Source organism: Psammomys obesus, unplaced genomic scaffold (genome assembly GCF_907164565.1).
Source record: "Psammomys obesus unplaced genomic scaffold, mPsaObe1.curated_primary_1811, whole genome shotgun sequence".
Taxonomy (NCBI): Eukaryota; Metazoa; Chordata; class Mammalia; order Rodentia; family Muridae; genus Psammomys; species Psammomys obesus.
The window spans coordinates 21,754,470-21,770,984 of record NW_026591086.1 but is presented as its reverse complement, the minus strand read 5'-3'; positions in this window follow the sequence as shown (position 1 = coordinate 21,770,984).

The window sequence follows — 16,515 nt, the reverse complement described above, 5'->3', positions numbered from 1 at the left end:
TCTTTGTCAAAAATCAGGTGTCCGTAAGTGTGTGGGTTTATTTCTGGGTCTTCTGTACAATTCCATTGATCCACCATTCTGTTTCTATACCAGTACCATGCAGTTTTTATAACTGTTGCTCTATAGTACAGCCTGAGATCAGGAATGGGGATACCTCCAGAAGATCTTTTATTGTAGAGGATTGTTTTAGCAATTCTCGGTTTCTTGTTATCCCATACGAAGTTGAGAATTTTTCTTTCCAGGTCTGTAAAGAATTGTGTTGGCAATTTGATGGGAATTGCATTAAATCTGTAGATTGCTTTTGGTAAGATGGCCATTTTTACTATGTTAATCCTGCCAAGCCATGAGCATGGGAGATCTTTCCATCTTCTCATATCTTCCTCTAATTCTTTCTTCAGAGACTTGAAATTTTTTTCATACAAGTCTTTGACTTCCTTGGTTAAGGTTACACCAAGGTACTTTATGTCATTTGTGGCTATTGTGAATGGTGTTGTTTCTCTAATTTCTTTCTCACCCTTTTATCTTTTGTATACAGGAGTGCTACTGATTTTTTTGAGTTAATTTTGTATCCAGCCACTTTGCTGAAGGTGTTTATCAGCTGTAGGAGTTCCCTGGTAGAGTTTTTGGGGTCACTCATGTATACTATCATATCATCTACAAATAGTGATAATTTGACTTCTTCCTTTCCCATCTGTATCCCCTTGATCTCCTTCAACTGTCTTATTGCTCTAGCAAGGACTTCCAGCACTATGTTGAAGAGATATGGAGAGAGTGGGCAGCCTTGTCTTGTCCCTGATTTCAGTGGGATTGCTTTAAGTTTCTCTCCGTTCAGTTTGATGTTGGCTATGGGCTTGCTGTAAATCGCCTTTACTACGTTTAGATATGTGCCTTGTATCCCTGATCTCTCCAGTACTTTAAACATGAATGGATGTTGGATTTTGTCAAATGCTTTTTCAGCATCTAGGGAGATTATCATGTGGTTTTTTTCTTTCAGTTTGTTAATATGGTGGATCACATTGATGGATTTCCGTATATTGAACCACCCCTGCATACCTGGGATGAAGCCTACTTGGTCATAGTGGATAATATCTTTGATGTGTTCTTGGATTCGGTTTGCAAGTATTTTATTGAGTATTTTTGCATCAATGTTCATAAGGGAGATTGGCCTGAAATTCTCTTTCTTTGTTGAGTCTTTGTGAGGTTTAGGTACCAAGGTGATTGTGGCTTCATAGAATGAGTTTGGTAATGTTCCTTCTGTTTCTATTTTGTGGAATAGTTTGAAGAAAATTGGTGTGAGCTCTTCTTTGAAGGTCTGGTAGAATTCTGCGCTGAAGCCATCTGGTCCTGGGCTTTTTTTTTGGATGGGAAACTTTTGATGACTGCTTCTATTTCTTTAGGGGATATAGGACTATTTAATTGATTTACCTGGTCCTGATTCAGCTTTGGTAAGTCAATTTGATCAAGAAAATTGTCCATTTCATTTAGGTTTTCAAATTTTGTTGAGTATAGACTTTTGAAGTAAGTCCTAATGATTGTTTGGATTTCCTCAGTGTCTGTAGTTATGTCCCCCTTTTCATTTCTGATTTTGTTGATTTGGGTGGTGTCTCTCTACCTTTTAGTTAGCTTGGCTAAGGGTTTGTCGATCTTGTTGATTTTCTCAAAGAACCAGCTCTTGGTTTCATTGATTCTTTGAATTGTTTTATTTGTTTCTAATTGATTGATTTCAGCCTTGAGTTTGATTATTTCCAGTCGTCTACTCCTTTTTGGTGTGTCTGCTTCTTCTTTTTCTAGGGTTCTTAAGTGGGCCATTAGGTTGCTTGAATGAGCTGTCTCAAATTTCTTCTTGAAGGCACTTAGTGCTATGAACTTTCCTCTTAGCACTGCTTTCATTGTGTCCCACAAGTTTGGGTATGTTGTGTCTTCATTTTCATTGAGTTCCAGAAAGGCTTTAATTTCTTTCTTTATTTCTTCCCTGACCCAGCTGTCGTTTAGTAACAAGTTGTTCAGTTTCCATGTGTGTGTAGGATTTTGCTGTTTCTGTTGTTGTTGAAATCCAGCTTTATTCCATGGTGATCAGACAGGATACAAGGGATTATTTCAATCTTCTTGTATCTGTTGAAGCTTGCTTTGTGACCAACTATATGGTCTATTTTGGAGAAGGTTCCATGAGGTGCTGAGAAGAAGGTAAATTCTTTTGTGTTTGGGTGTATAGTTCTGTAAATGTCTGTGAGGTCCATTTGTTTCATGACCTCTGTCAGAGATATTGTTTCTTTGTTTAATTTCTGTTTTGTTGACCTGTCCTTTGTTGAGAGTGGGGTGTTGAAGTCTCCCACTATTAATGTGTGGGGATCTATATGTGGTTTAAATTTTATCAATGTGTCTTTTACAAATGTGGGTGCTCTTGTATTTGGGGCATAGATGTTCAGGATTGTGATGTCTTCCTGGTGGAATTTTCCCTTGATGAGTATGAAGTGTCCTTCCTCATTTCTTTTTATTAATTTTGGTTGAAAGTCTATTTTATCAGATATTAGAATGGCTACTCCTGCTTGTTTCTTGGGTCCATTTGCTTGGAAAGTCGTCTTCCAACCTTTTACCCTCAGGTAATGTTTATCTTTGTGTCTTAGGTGTGTTTTTTGTATGCAACAGATTGCTGGGTTTTGTTTACATATCCATTCTGTTAATCTGTGTCTTTTTACTGGAGAGTTAAGTCCATTGATGTTGAGAGATATTAATGACCAGTTGCTGTTAGATCCTTTGATTTTGATGTTGGCTGTGTTCATAAGTTTGTGTGCTTGGTTGCTTTTTGTTTTGCTGTAGTAAGGTTAATTATTTCCTGTGTTTTCTTGACAGAAGCTAATTTTCTTGGGTTGTATTTTTCCTTCCAGTGTCTTCTGTAATGCTGGATTTGTGTGTAGGTATTGTTGAAATTTGTTTTTGTCATTGAATATCTTGTTTTCTCCGTCTATGAGGACTGAGAGTTTTGCTGGGTATAGTAGCCTGGGCTGACATCTGTGTTCTCTTAGGGTCTGCATGATATCTGTCCAGGCCCTTCTGGCTTTCATAGTTTCTGTTGAAAAGTCAGGTGTGATTCTAATGGGTTTGCTGTTATATGTTACTTGGCCTTTTTCCCTTGCAGCTTTTAGTATTTTTTCTTTGTTCTGTATATTTACTGTTTTGATTATTATGTGGCGGGAGGATTTTCTTTTCTGGTCAAATTTGTTGGGTGTTCTGTAGGCCTCATGTATCCTTATTGGCTTCTCCTTTAACTTGGGGAAATTTTCTTCAATGATTTTGTTGAAAATATTTTCTGGGCCTTGGAGAAGGGAGTCTTCTTTTTCCTCTATTCCTATTATTCTTAGATTTTGTCTTTTCATATTGTCTTGGATTTCTTGGAAGGTCTGTGTCAAGAATTTTTTGGATTTAACATTTTCTTTGACAGATACATCGATTTCTTCCATTGTATCTTCTACACCTGAGATTCTTTCTTCCATTTCTTGTATTCTGTTGGTTATGCTTACCTCTGTAGTTCCTGTTTTCTTCCCTAAATTCTTCCTCTCCATTATTTCCTCCATTTGTGTTTTCTTTAATTATTCTAGTTCTATCTTCAGGTCTTGAGTTGTTTTGTTTACTTCCTTTACCTGTCTGCTTGTATTTTCCTCTTTTTCTTTTAGTTCCTTCAACTCTGTCTCTTTGATTTCTTTCAGTGATTTAATTATTTCTTCTCTGAAGGCCACAAGCTGTTTGGCTGCTTCTTCCCGTATTTCTTCACGGATGGCCCTAATCTGCTTGTCTTTATCTTCCTCCATTTCTTTACGGATAGCCATGATCTGTTTGGTTTTATCTTCCTCTAATTCTTTACGTATTTTATTTGTCTCCTCTATTATCCTCTTCATCAACTTACACGTAAGGTCATCTTCTTGATTTTCTATTATGCTGCATTGTTCAGGGCTGTTTGCTTCTGGATGGCTGGGTTGTGGAGATGCCATATTGCTCTGTCTTTTGTTGGTTGAGCCTTTACGCTGACCTCTACCCATTGGGCTGATTTAGATGTTGGCTGTTAGTTTCTGTGCTTCCTGGAGTCCTGAGGTAGGGAGTATCCCCTTGGCCGGAAGATGATTTTTCCTGAAGGAGTCCTTCTCTGCTTTTTGGTTATGGTCACTGTATGGCCAGTGTTTCTTAGGAGTTACCACTGCTCACCTCACGTTTATAGCCCTGAGTAGTAGCTGTGGTCTATGTTAGGCAGGGGGGGATCTCCTCTTACCCATAGAATTTCTCAAGACAGCTGCCCCACTGCTGGGTTTCTTGTTATAAATTTAGTGTGCTGCTGCTCACTAAATTTCCATGTACAGTCCTCTTGAAGAAACTGCTGATTCCCTAGCTGTGGGGTTTTCTCCCAACAGGGAACCTAAGTCTGTTATCCTGGGGCGCACAGTTCTGTCCAGGAAAGTGGGACGTGCACTCAGCAAGTCTCTGGGCCAGAGGCTGATTGCTCTGCTCTGGACCTGGAGAATGTGCACCTAGGTTGAGTTGTCGCCTGGGCGCACTGTTCTGGTCTGGAGGCTGGGTGCCTCACTTTGGACCAGAAGCTGTGTGTCTCTGTCTGGGATGGCGGCTGCAGGCACTGCTCTGGTCCAGATGCTGTGGGTGCAGCCCTCTTGAAAAACCAGTGATTCCCACAGTTTTGACAGTCTAGCTAGGAATAACTGGTTGATCCTTGGCACAGTATCTGAGGGCTGCTGTAATGGCTCCTGCAGGTCCAAGGATGCAGCTGTGTGTCCCAGTGCCCTAGGGGAACTCAATAATGGCAGCAGAGCACAGCGCTCCTGCCTGCACTAGAGTCTGCGTGAGTCCAGGAAGTGTTTTTCTGGGTGTCCTAAGCGTTAGAGCTGCTGACCCCCTCCCCTGGGGTTTCCTCCTGCCAGAGACATGCAGTCTGGTGCCCTGGTGCCCTGGTGCCCACAGTTCTATCTGAGGCGGCGAATCAGGCGCACAGGCAGGCGCCTGTGTCCCGGCTCTGGGTCCGGACTGGCTCTTGGGGCACCCGCGGAACCTGAGTCTTTTCCAGGGGATGTCTGGGTAACCTGAGGTCGGTCCCAATTGTTTCCTGCTCCGTGGGGTTATCTCTCGACTGGGAAATCCAGTCTATGGTGTTGTGGGCCCACAGTTCAGTCTGGGACCGTGACCAGTTTGCACTGGCGGGTAGCTCTGGGCTGGTGACCAAGCTCCTGGCAGAACCGGGATCTCTTCTGAGGTTTAGCCAGGTGAGTTAAAGCTGATTGAATCCCCCACCGTGGGGTATCCTCTCACCTGTGAAACACAATCACTTGTGTTTTATGGCCGCGAGTTCTGATTGCTGGTCACTGTGCCAATCCTGCTGTGATGCTCCTCAGAATGAGAAATTGTGGTATTTTTACACAATGGAATACTACTCAGCAATCAAAAAAGAGGAAATCATGAAATTTGCAGGCAAATGGTGGGATCTAGAAAAGATCATCCTGAGTGAAATATCCCAGAAGGAGAAAGACAAACATGGTATATACTCACTTATATAGACCTATAAGATATGATAAACATAATGAAATCTGTACACCTAAAAAAGATAATCAAGAGAGCAGACATGGGGTAAGATTATCAATCCTCCTTTAGAATGACAGATGGGATATGCATTGAATGTATGACAGGAGTCTACTGAGTGCATTTGAAAGACTCTAACTAGCAGTGTTTTCAAAGCAAAGACTCATGACCAAACCTTTGGCAGAGTACAGGGAATCATAAGAAAGAAGGGGAGTTAGTCTGATGGGAAAAGGATAGGAGCTCCACAAGGACCAAATATATCTGGGCACAGGGTCTTTTCTGAGACTGACATGCAACCAAGGACCATGTATGCATATAACCTAGAACCTCTGCTCAGATGTAGCCTGTGGTAGCTCAGTAACCAATTGGTTTCCCATAGTGAGGGGAACAAGGACTATTTCTAACAGGAACTCAATGACTGGCTCTTTGGCCTCCCCACCCCCCAAGGGAGGAGCAGTCCTGTTAGGCCACAGAGGAGAGCTTTGCAGCCAGTCCTGAAGATACCTGATAAAACAGGATCAGATGAATGGGGAGGCGGTCCCCCTATCAGTGGACTTGGAAAGGGGCACGGTGGAGAGGAGGGAGGGAGAGAGGGACTGGGAGGGCATGAGGGATCGGGACACAGCTGGGATACAAAGTTAATAAAATGTAACTGATAAGAAAAAAATAAAATTAAAAAAAAAATTCCTAGTGACATATTTCCCAGAAGATAAGCCGTTTTAAGGGACTGGCCATCTTATGAATTTGTCTTTATAATTTATTTATTATTTACCCTTTTCATAATGGAGGTAAAAATTTTATTCATCTATGATTCCCTGGCTGCTCATTAACAAGGACCATAACCCAAGAATAACTCTAGATTGTTGAGGCTGGAACAGATCTATATTCGTCAAACATTAATATGTTCTCCATCTTTACAATGCTTTCACTTTGGGAAGGTCAAAAATGAAGTGGCATGGAATGCAACTGCTCTAGATGGCTCTTTTCTCCCCAGTACCATCTCTTTGATACACAAATGAACAATTGTGTGTATTTATAGTTGACCTCACCTTTCTGTGAGTCATACTTCATGATATGAATATTGCATAACTGCAGAAATCATTCACCTATCAAAGGTCCTTTTGGCTATTTATATTTCAGAGGTATTATAAACAAGTTGTGTGCAAACTTCCATATAGATATTTGTATCAAAAAGCACTGAGTATTATTTCTCAGATGCATGGTAAATGTAGGTGTAATCATTTTTTGAGAGAACCCTTGCACTATTTTTAAAATAATATAAATAATTCTGTATCTATATGTTCATTAATGGAATACAAAAAGTTCCCATTTCTCTGATTACTTAAATGCACATACCTTGAATTATGTTATATCTGTAACAGATATATATTCCTGTGTAAATAAAGCTCTGTAAAATGACTATGCAGCTGGGCATGGTGGCACATGCCTTTAATCTCATCACTTAGGAAGACAGAGGAAGATGGATCTCTGTAAGTACAGTGCCAGCCTGGTCCAAAAAATGAGTTCAAGATAGCCAGGGCTATATAGAGAAAGCTACTAAAATCTATAGACCTAAAGAAGCTAAAGAACATGGAGGGCCCTAGGGAATAAGCATAATCCTCATTCAGAAGGGCAAACAGGATAGTCATTGAGCACAGGAGAAGACAAGTATTGGGACAGGAGACTCCCACAGAGAGCCATCCAGGGTATCAAAGGAGACACTGAGACTCATAGCCAAACTTTGGGCAGAGGGCCTGAAACCTTATGGAAAAAGAGAGAGATAGAAAGAACTGGAGGGGACAAGAACTCCACAAGGAGAACAATAGAGACAAAAGAACCTAGACCCAGGGGCCCTGCAGAGATCAATACTCCAATCAAGGACCTTGAAGAGAAAGCACCTAGAAACCCTGTCCAGAGGAATTCCATACACTGATAAATTTCCCATGGGTTCCCTAGTAAGTAGAGTTATCTCTGACATGAACTCAGTGGCAGGGTCTTTGATACCCCCACCCCCATACACTGTGGGGTGCAGACCACAGAGGAAGAAAATGCAGCCAGCCCTTGATGAGACTGGATTGGCTCCTGTCAGATAGAATGGGAGCAGCTCCTGCCCTATCAGTAAACTAGGAAAAGGGCATAGAGGGAGAAGAGGGAGGGTGGGTGGAACTGGAAGGAGATGAGGGAGGGGGCTGCACTGGAGATACAAAATGAATAAATTGTAGTAAGTAAGTAAGTAAATAAATAAATAAAATGACCATACAAAGGGAAGCGCACATGGATATCCATCCATGTGCCAATGAGTATATTCAATTTAGACTTGTAGTTAATATTTTGTAGTTAATAATTTGTAGTTAATATTTTATTATGTCTCCTGATAGCTACTCATCTTCTGCTTTTAAAAATCATCTCAATGCGAGATCGCTAGATACTAATTTGTACTTAAGTCTATTATTGTAAGGAAATTAACACTCTTAATAGCTTAAAAACCCATTTATCTAGAGTCTTTCCTTCCAGATAATAACTCATATTTTGAACATCTCCCTAAACTAACACATAACACCTAAACTAATATCTACCCTAAACTAAAACCTGCGAGCAAACTTTTAGCAACATGTAACTCTTTTATTCCTCAAGAAAAAAAAAAAACAAACCCTACTGATTAATGATTATTTAGCTGCAAACTAAGAATTCAAACATAGTTACCTGCTCTCAGGCAACCTTGTCATGGCAAGGGGTCTTGTATAAAATGTCTGATTTTTAGTTACCAAACCTGATAATCCCTGAAGCAATGATATCTGAAAGCTTTCACTGGCAAGAAAAGACAATGTGGGCATGAGACATAAATGTATTGTAGTGTGCTTGGTGATGTTCTATAACAGGAGTAATAGTGAAGACCTTTTGAGAAACTGTGGTTCATTAGTTGTGTCAATGTCCCATGCTAATGTAAGATACTATCCACAATGGAGTATACGATACTAAGAAACACAAGAAACACTGTGGCTTCATTATTGGTACAAGATCTATCTTAGAACTATTGTAAATCAAGTAATTGTTAAAATGCAAATTATATCATAATAAATATTAATTTTTCTTTCTTGAATCATAGTATTACCATTATGTACTTGTTATAGTTATAACTGTATACATTTTATTACTTTGGAGAGCTGTGCAGAAAGAGAAAGTCTTGGGCACTGAGGCTGACATACCGTTGACTAATACTTGAGTGTGAATTATACATGTACTGCTAAGACATTGGTATTTTCTCCTTTATGCATGTGATATGGGCTTGAGTGAAATCTCTGAATATTGTTTCCAAAGACTCAGACCTTTCCATGATTCTGAACATGACTAGATGCAAATATGTGTGGAATTCTTATTACACTTCAAATATTTCTGTTTATCAAGACAGTCTTCAATGATCCTATTGTTTCAGGCTTCAGTGAGTTTCTTGCTGGTCTACCAGATTTTATTTCAGACGAGAGGATAGGGAAGGAAAGGAAGGGAGAGACAGAGAGAGAGAGAGAGAGAGAGAGAGAGAGAGAGAGACAGAGAAAATGAGCCTTCTATGCTCCTACAATCTTTTGATGAAATTTTTGTTTAATCTGTTGGTTTAACATATATTGTACAAAAACAATGAGCCTTGAAAAAAATCTAGATGTAATTACTTCCTTTGGGCTTCATTTAAGATTAAAACTTTCTAATTTTTTCATAATATATATGGGAACATTTAAACATAACAGCATATGAGAAAATGGTTTTCTTCAAGTGATTTGTTAGAGTCTTTTAAATTCTCACAGTACTTGGAGCTCATCCTTCATAAAATGTTGATGAGACCTTGGGCACCCACCATCCGTTAAAAATGCCAAAATGTATTAGTCACACATAAGGAAGAGACATGATTACTATGTGGGATGCCAGGACCTTTAGTCTCTTTCTGAAATTTTCTAAAAGTTTAAATGACAGAACATCGACAAGTTTGCTACTTCAGATGATCATATGTGATTTACAGATGTTAAGTAGAGAATAAAATATGAATGTGAAATTGAATCTTTTAAGGAATTTTGCATTGTTCACATACTACTAACTGAAAGAGAAGCTTCATTTTATGTACTTACAATCTGTAGATAGGAATTTAGATATACTTCATTAAAAACAAAATGAAGTGTCGACCATCTTCTTAGGCAATACACTATTAAAATGAAAAACTCTAAATAATCACAACTTTGACCCCTTTTACACTATTTGGTCCCAAACTGCAAGACAAAAACATCATTATGAGCAGGTATTGGAAAGTCAGTCAATATAATATTTAAAGAGTGTAATAGATCTCTAATACTCTGAAAATAAATGTAATATATAAATACACTATAAAGTATATAGTATACAATATACTATATATTAGAGTATAATATAAACTATATAGATATAATAAGATATACACAGTATATCTTATTATATCTAATATAGTATATAGATATAATATACTATATAGTATATACTATATACTATATACTATATAGTATATTTAGTATATAGTATATAGTATTATATCTATATAGTATAATATACTATAGCATATTTTATGACTATATATTTTTGTTTATTATATATACTATATATATTTTAGAGTATGTAATATACTCTATAGTATATTGTATAGTATATAATGTACAATATATTATATATACTTTATATAATATTTACTATATATGCTAAAACTAAGGTTTTTATGTTTCAGGATTTTCAAGTATGATAACAATTATCACTGAAATGTCTAAAGCATTAGATTACAAGTAATGTCACAGGAAATAAAAGTTAAAAACAATTGTTTAGCCAAGGGTAACTGCTATTGAAACCAAGTGCCTGCTTCAAGGTGTTATTAAACTTAGCCTTTGTCCATTTGTGTTGTACATACAATGTTGCTTTTCTCAATGTCTGGGAACTATATGGTCATCACTTACTCTTGATAAAACATTCTGTTGAACCCTTGTCTGGTATAATATTACATTATGTTTGCATAAGCACTCACATCATAGAAATGCTCTTTGAAATGACTGCCAGGAAGCCAGTTATCTTTTCAGATCAAAGACTGAATTTTTTTTTATCAGATCATGAAATCAATATGTCTTCATCACCTTATTCTTTTTGTTGTGGGCTGTCAAGAAACTCAGAAAAAAATTAATGGCCATCTGCAATTCTATGTCTGGAAAATACCTTCCAAACTCATTTAGTTAAATGTTTAGTATCCATGTACAAATGAATTTGGTAGAATCTTAAGTAGTTTTTGTTTCTTCTTCATGTATTTGTTTCTGCTCTGTATATTCTTCAATTCTTTAGTATTTCTTCTGCATGTTTTACTTAAACTATCCTTGCTTAGAATTTTTAACTGGTAATCTCATTGTGATGCTAAAATGACATGTTTTCTTCTTATTTGTCTCATCAATAATTAGCATTGTTTGATTCTCAAGTTTACAAGAATCATTGGCAATTAAAGCAACTATTGAAACTAGAAAATTTGTAGCTACATTTAATAATTTTCTTCTCTTGTTCCTGAAATATATTCAGGCGTTTTATCTCATTTAGATAGTTTACACATGAATTAAGTAGGTAATCTCTTAAATAATTTTTCCTCATTTCATCTATAGCTCCATTGTATTCATTCATGAAAATGTCATTGGATGTACATTGTAACCAGTATTACCAATTTGATTTAAAATGTTTTGTTGGTGTTCCTCTCTTATTGGAGCAGTGTAAATGTTTCCACAGCTTTTTAAACAATTTACACATATACACAGACATCCATACAATCTGTTCTTTCTTACTCTGCTGTTCTTTCTGTTCACCACACTTTTCTATCTTCACGGCAGGCTCTCTGCCTTTGTTCCTTTGTTAGGGCCTTCCCATTGCTGTATATCTGTCTGCACATGTGAGTTCATATATATATTATACCAGTACACAACTCACAACTTATGTGCAGTGTACATCCTCATATGTGCTCTTCAGAAGCTGTCCACCTGTTTGTTTGTTTGTTTGTTTGTTTGTTTGTTTTTTGACTGGACCTCTCATTGGCCTGCAACTCATCAACTAGACTACACTTGCCTTCTGCAAGTGTCTGGAAGCCATGACTCTCTGCCTTCCCAGCACTAGGATGACATGTGCATACCTCTGTACTCTGGCTATTTATGGGGTTTTGGAGCCTGTATTTGGATTTATATTTTCATAGTAAGTACCTTATAAAGCTGTCTCCTCAGCCACATGGTATGAAATTTTAAATATTACCAGCTATACCAAATAAGTGCTATTATTTGCTACATGGATTCAGAAAATAAAGTTATTTTAGCAACAATGAAATATCTAACACTTTTTAATTAATATTTACTATTTACAGTATTCGTTTTAAAAATTTTCAAGAAAAGTTAACTTAATATTCAGAACAATCATAATAAGTAAACAATACTATTAGTAAAAGATGGAATTATACAATTCCTAGCATTTACCTGCAAATTTCATGATTTCCTTGTTTTTTATTGCTAAGTAACATTCCATTGTGTAGATGTACCACAATTTCTGTATCCATTCCTCAACTGAGGGGCATCTGGGCTGTTTCCAGATTCTGGCTATTATGAATAAACCTGCTACAAACATGGCTGAGCAAATGTCCTTGTTGTATACTTGAGAGTCATTTGGATATATACCTAAGTGGTATAGCTGGATCTTGAGAAAGCTCTATTCCTAATTGTCTGAGAAAGTGCCAGATTGATTTCCAAAGTGATTGTAAAAGTTTACATTCCCACCAGCAATGGAAGAGGGTTCCCTTTTCTCCACTTCATCTCCAGCATGTGTTGTCACTTGAGATTTTTTTAACTTTTTAAATTTTTTATTAATTACACTTTATTCATTTTGTATCCCCCCCATAAGCCCCTCCCGATCCCACCCTCCCTCCCGTTTCTGCATGCATGCCCCTCCCCAAGTCCACTGATAGGGGAGGTTCTCCTCTCCTGTCTGATCTTAGTATACCAGTTCTCATCAAAAGTGGCTGCATTGTCCTCTTCTGTGGCCTGGTAGGGCGGCTCCCCCCTCAGGGGGAGGTGATCAAAGAGCAGGCCAATCAGATTATGTCAGAGGCAGTCCCTCTTCCCATTACTAGGTAACCCACTTGGACACTGACACTACCACAGGGGGCCTCTGAAAGGCATTACCCTGCAGAGAATCAAGGCAGATGCTGAGACTCATAGCCAAACTTTGGGCAGAGTGCAGGGAATCTTATGAAAGAAGGGGGAGATAGTAAGACCTGGAGAAGACAGGAGCTCCACAAGGAGAGCAACAGATCCAAAAACTTTGGGCACAGGGGTCTTTTCTGAGACTGATACTCCAACCAACGACCACTCATGGAGATGGCCTGGAACCCCTGCACAGAGGTAGCGCAACACAGTTCAGTGTCCAAGTGGGTTCCATAGTAATGGGGACAGGGACTGTGTCTGGCAGAAACTTATTGCCCTGCTCTTTGATCACCTCGGCCTGAGGTGAGAGCAGCCTTACCAGGCCAGAGAGGAAGACAATGCAGCAACTCCTGATGAGACCTGATAGACTAGGATCAGAGGAAATGTAAGGAGGACCTCCCTTATTAGTGGGCTGAGGGAGGGACACAGATGAGGAAGAGGGAGGGAGGGTGAGATTGGGAAGGGAGGAGGGAGGGAGCTACACAGGAGAAACAAAGTGAATAAACTGTAATTAATAAAAATAAAAATAAATTTAAAAAGGAAAAAAGATGGAATTATACATAAAAATCCACAGGCTACTATTACTACTATCTATCTATCTATCTATCTATCTATCTATCTATCTATCTATCTATCACCTATATATTTATCTTCTATCTTTCTATCATTTTTCATCCACCCATCTATCATTTATCTTTGTATCTGTCTATCTATCCATCTATCTATCTATCTATCTATCTATCTATCTATCTATCTAACTAACCTATATTGCTTTCTCTGAGACACAGTCACACTTACTAGGTAGCCCTGGTTGACCTGTAACTCACTATGTATGTCTGATTGGCTTTAACACTCAGAAATCCACTCAGAAAAATGTTATTGCTTTCTACCGCACACAGCTCAGATTCATCTTTCTTAAAAATATCTGCATTTTTGTGAGGCCTTTAAAGAGTACTGTTTTCTTTATTACCTGTGTTGATTATTAATATTTATCATTGATTTATCTTTAAGTTAATCAGTGGTTATTCCTAAACCAGCTGTATACCCAAATCACCATATGGAGACTAGGATTTATTTGATTAACCTAGGACACCATGCTGGGCAATAGTTACTCCATCCTAAACTTTCAAGCCCTCATAGCTTCCTCCCATTCAGAATTTCCCACATCATACTTGCTTTTAGTCATATCTTAGGTGCAGTTCATCTCTTCTCATGTGTCCAAATCCTTTCCTGTCCATATCTGCTCTCCTACTCCTCCCATTCACTTCCTTCTTCTTCCCTCCATACCAGGCTGTCCTACCTTATTCTATCCTTGGGCAGCATTGGCTGTTTTTTTTTTTGTTGTTGTTGTTCTTTTTTTTAAATGAAATTGCAGAGAATTAATAATGGTATGTTTATAAAAACTTGAGACAAGTGATGCTTAGAATAAACATCACAATGCAACATCTAGATTGAAACTATATAGTGGGGCAGAGAAAGCAGCATTTGAATGAACAAGGGTAAATTGTATACATTCCACAAGAACATTATACCAACAATTAGCAAAGCTAGTTTTTGATATTTTATTTTATGTGAGTTTCTAGAGTTATAAGTGTAAAACACTTATAATATTTAATACAGTATATAAAATTTAGAATTCTATGTTAATGTGGTATTTATAACCTTATAATTTCATCACTGGAGATGCTGAGTTAAGAGAACTAAAAAATGTAATGTTACATTGGGCTATATAGTGAGACATTGTTTCAAATTCTTAATTTTGTATTTCCTATTAAGTTGTTTAAATATCAACTTTTTTTGATTTTTTGATTTTTTTATTTTATTTTATTTTTATTAATTACAGTTTATTCACTTTGTATTCCAGCTGTAGTCCAGTCCTCCATACCCTCCCAATCTCACCCTCCCTCCCTCTTCTTCTCCTATGCCCAGCCCCCAGTCCAATCATAGGGTAGGTCCTCCTCCCCTTCCATCTGACCCTAGTTTATCAGGTCTCATCAGGACTGATGTCTTTGTCTTCCTCTGTGGACTGGTAAGGTTGCTTCACCCTCCCCTCAAGCTGAGGTGATCAAAGAGCCTGCCCATGAGTTCATGTCAGAGATGGTCCCTCTTCCTATTATTGGGGAACCCTTTTGGACACTGAGCTGCCATGGGCTACTTCTGTACAGGGGTTCTAAGTTATCTCCGTGCATTGTTCTTGTATGGAGTATCAGTCTCAGAAAATACGCCTGTGCCCAGATTTTTTTGGTTCTGTTGCTCTCCTTGTGGAACTCCTGTTCCCTCCAGATCTTTCTATCTTCATTTAGAAAGGCAAACAAGATGGAAATCAGAAGAGGAAGAAAACAGGGAACAGGACAGGGCCTCTGAAAGACTCTACCCAGCAGGGAATCAAAACATATGCTGAGATTCATAGCCAAACATTTTGTAGAGTTCAGGGAATCTGATATATATATATATATATATATATATATATATAATCTTTCAAGAGCATATGATATGATCACTTCACTTAGGTGTTTTTTAACATAATTTTCTATTCTTTAAACTTAAATATCACTAACGAATATTGAATATATATACTTAAATGTCCACTGTGCAGCTGTAGAATGTTCTTTACTGATTCATATTTGTAAAGATACCTTTTTATATTTGAAAAACTTAGGTTTTAACAAGAATAACACAAAAGAATTCTTGTTTCTACATTCACTACTGTAGATTTTTAATGTTATACATACAACTCAAGTTTAACCAACAATTTAGTAAATTAACCTCAAACTTCCCTGAATTGGCCAATAGATAGATGGTAATTTACATTCTTTTTTTGTTTGTTTCTGTTTTAGTGCCTGAAGTCTGGCATCTTCAACAGTCCACAATGGGACCAAAGTCATCTTAATCACTTCCCCATATGCAAATATGACTACAAAGAGCTCATTCTAATATGCTAGAGTCCACAAGGTGAGGATATGAATTAATTTAAAATGACTCTTGGAGTAAAATTAAATTAAGTAAGGAGAGCATAAATATTAAATCAAGTAAAGCAGTGTCAACACCAGGATCATTGCTATATACCAAATATTACAAAATTCTCCTATCGTGCAAGTAGAGCTTAAATAGATGTAATAAAATCTCATTCAATCTTATTTAGATTTACTTAGTGGAAGAGGGAAGACAGCAAAATACAAAACATTGTTACCAGCACTGATCGCAAGTGACCAAATCAAATGTTAATTACTGAATTCATCTCTCAAGTGTGCCACAAATTTGACATGCAGCTTTCTGAAGAACCAAGTATGTTTTATTGAATCAGCAGTTATGCTAAGACTGTTTTAATATATGAGAAACATACAGAAAGTTCCCGGATTAAAGAAACAATGGCTTGTAACTTTTTGACACTTCATGAAAGAAATATGTACTCAAGGATAACTGGACTTCAGAATTCAAATTATATCATTTCGGTATCAGCAACAAAGGATGTGACAATTTATAGTGATGCTGAGCAATAAAAGGTAGGCATATTTGCTTGTCAGCAGAGAGGTAAAGGCCAGTATATAGTACACAGTTATTGAGCTATGGTGTTCTTTAGACAACTACATTAACGGTATTGCCAATTTACCATATTTCTATATTGTTGTTTATTTGTTTTTTGAGCTTTGGTTTGGTTTTGTTTGGCTTGGTATGTCTTTTGAGACAGGGTCTCACCATGCTGCAGTGGCTGGCCTGGAGG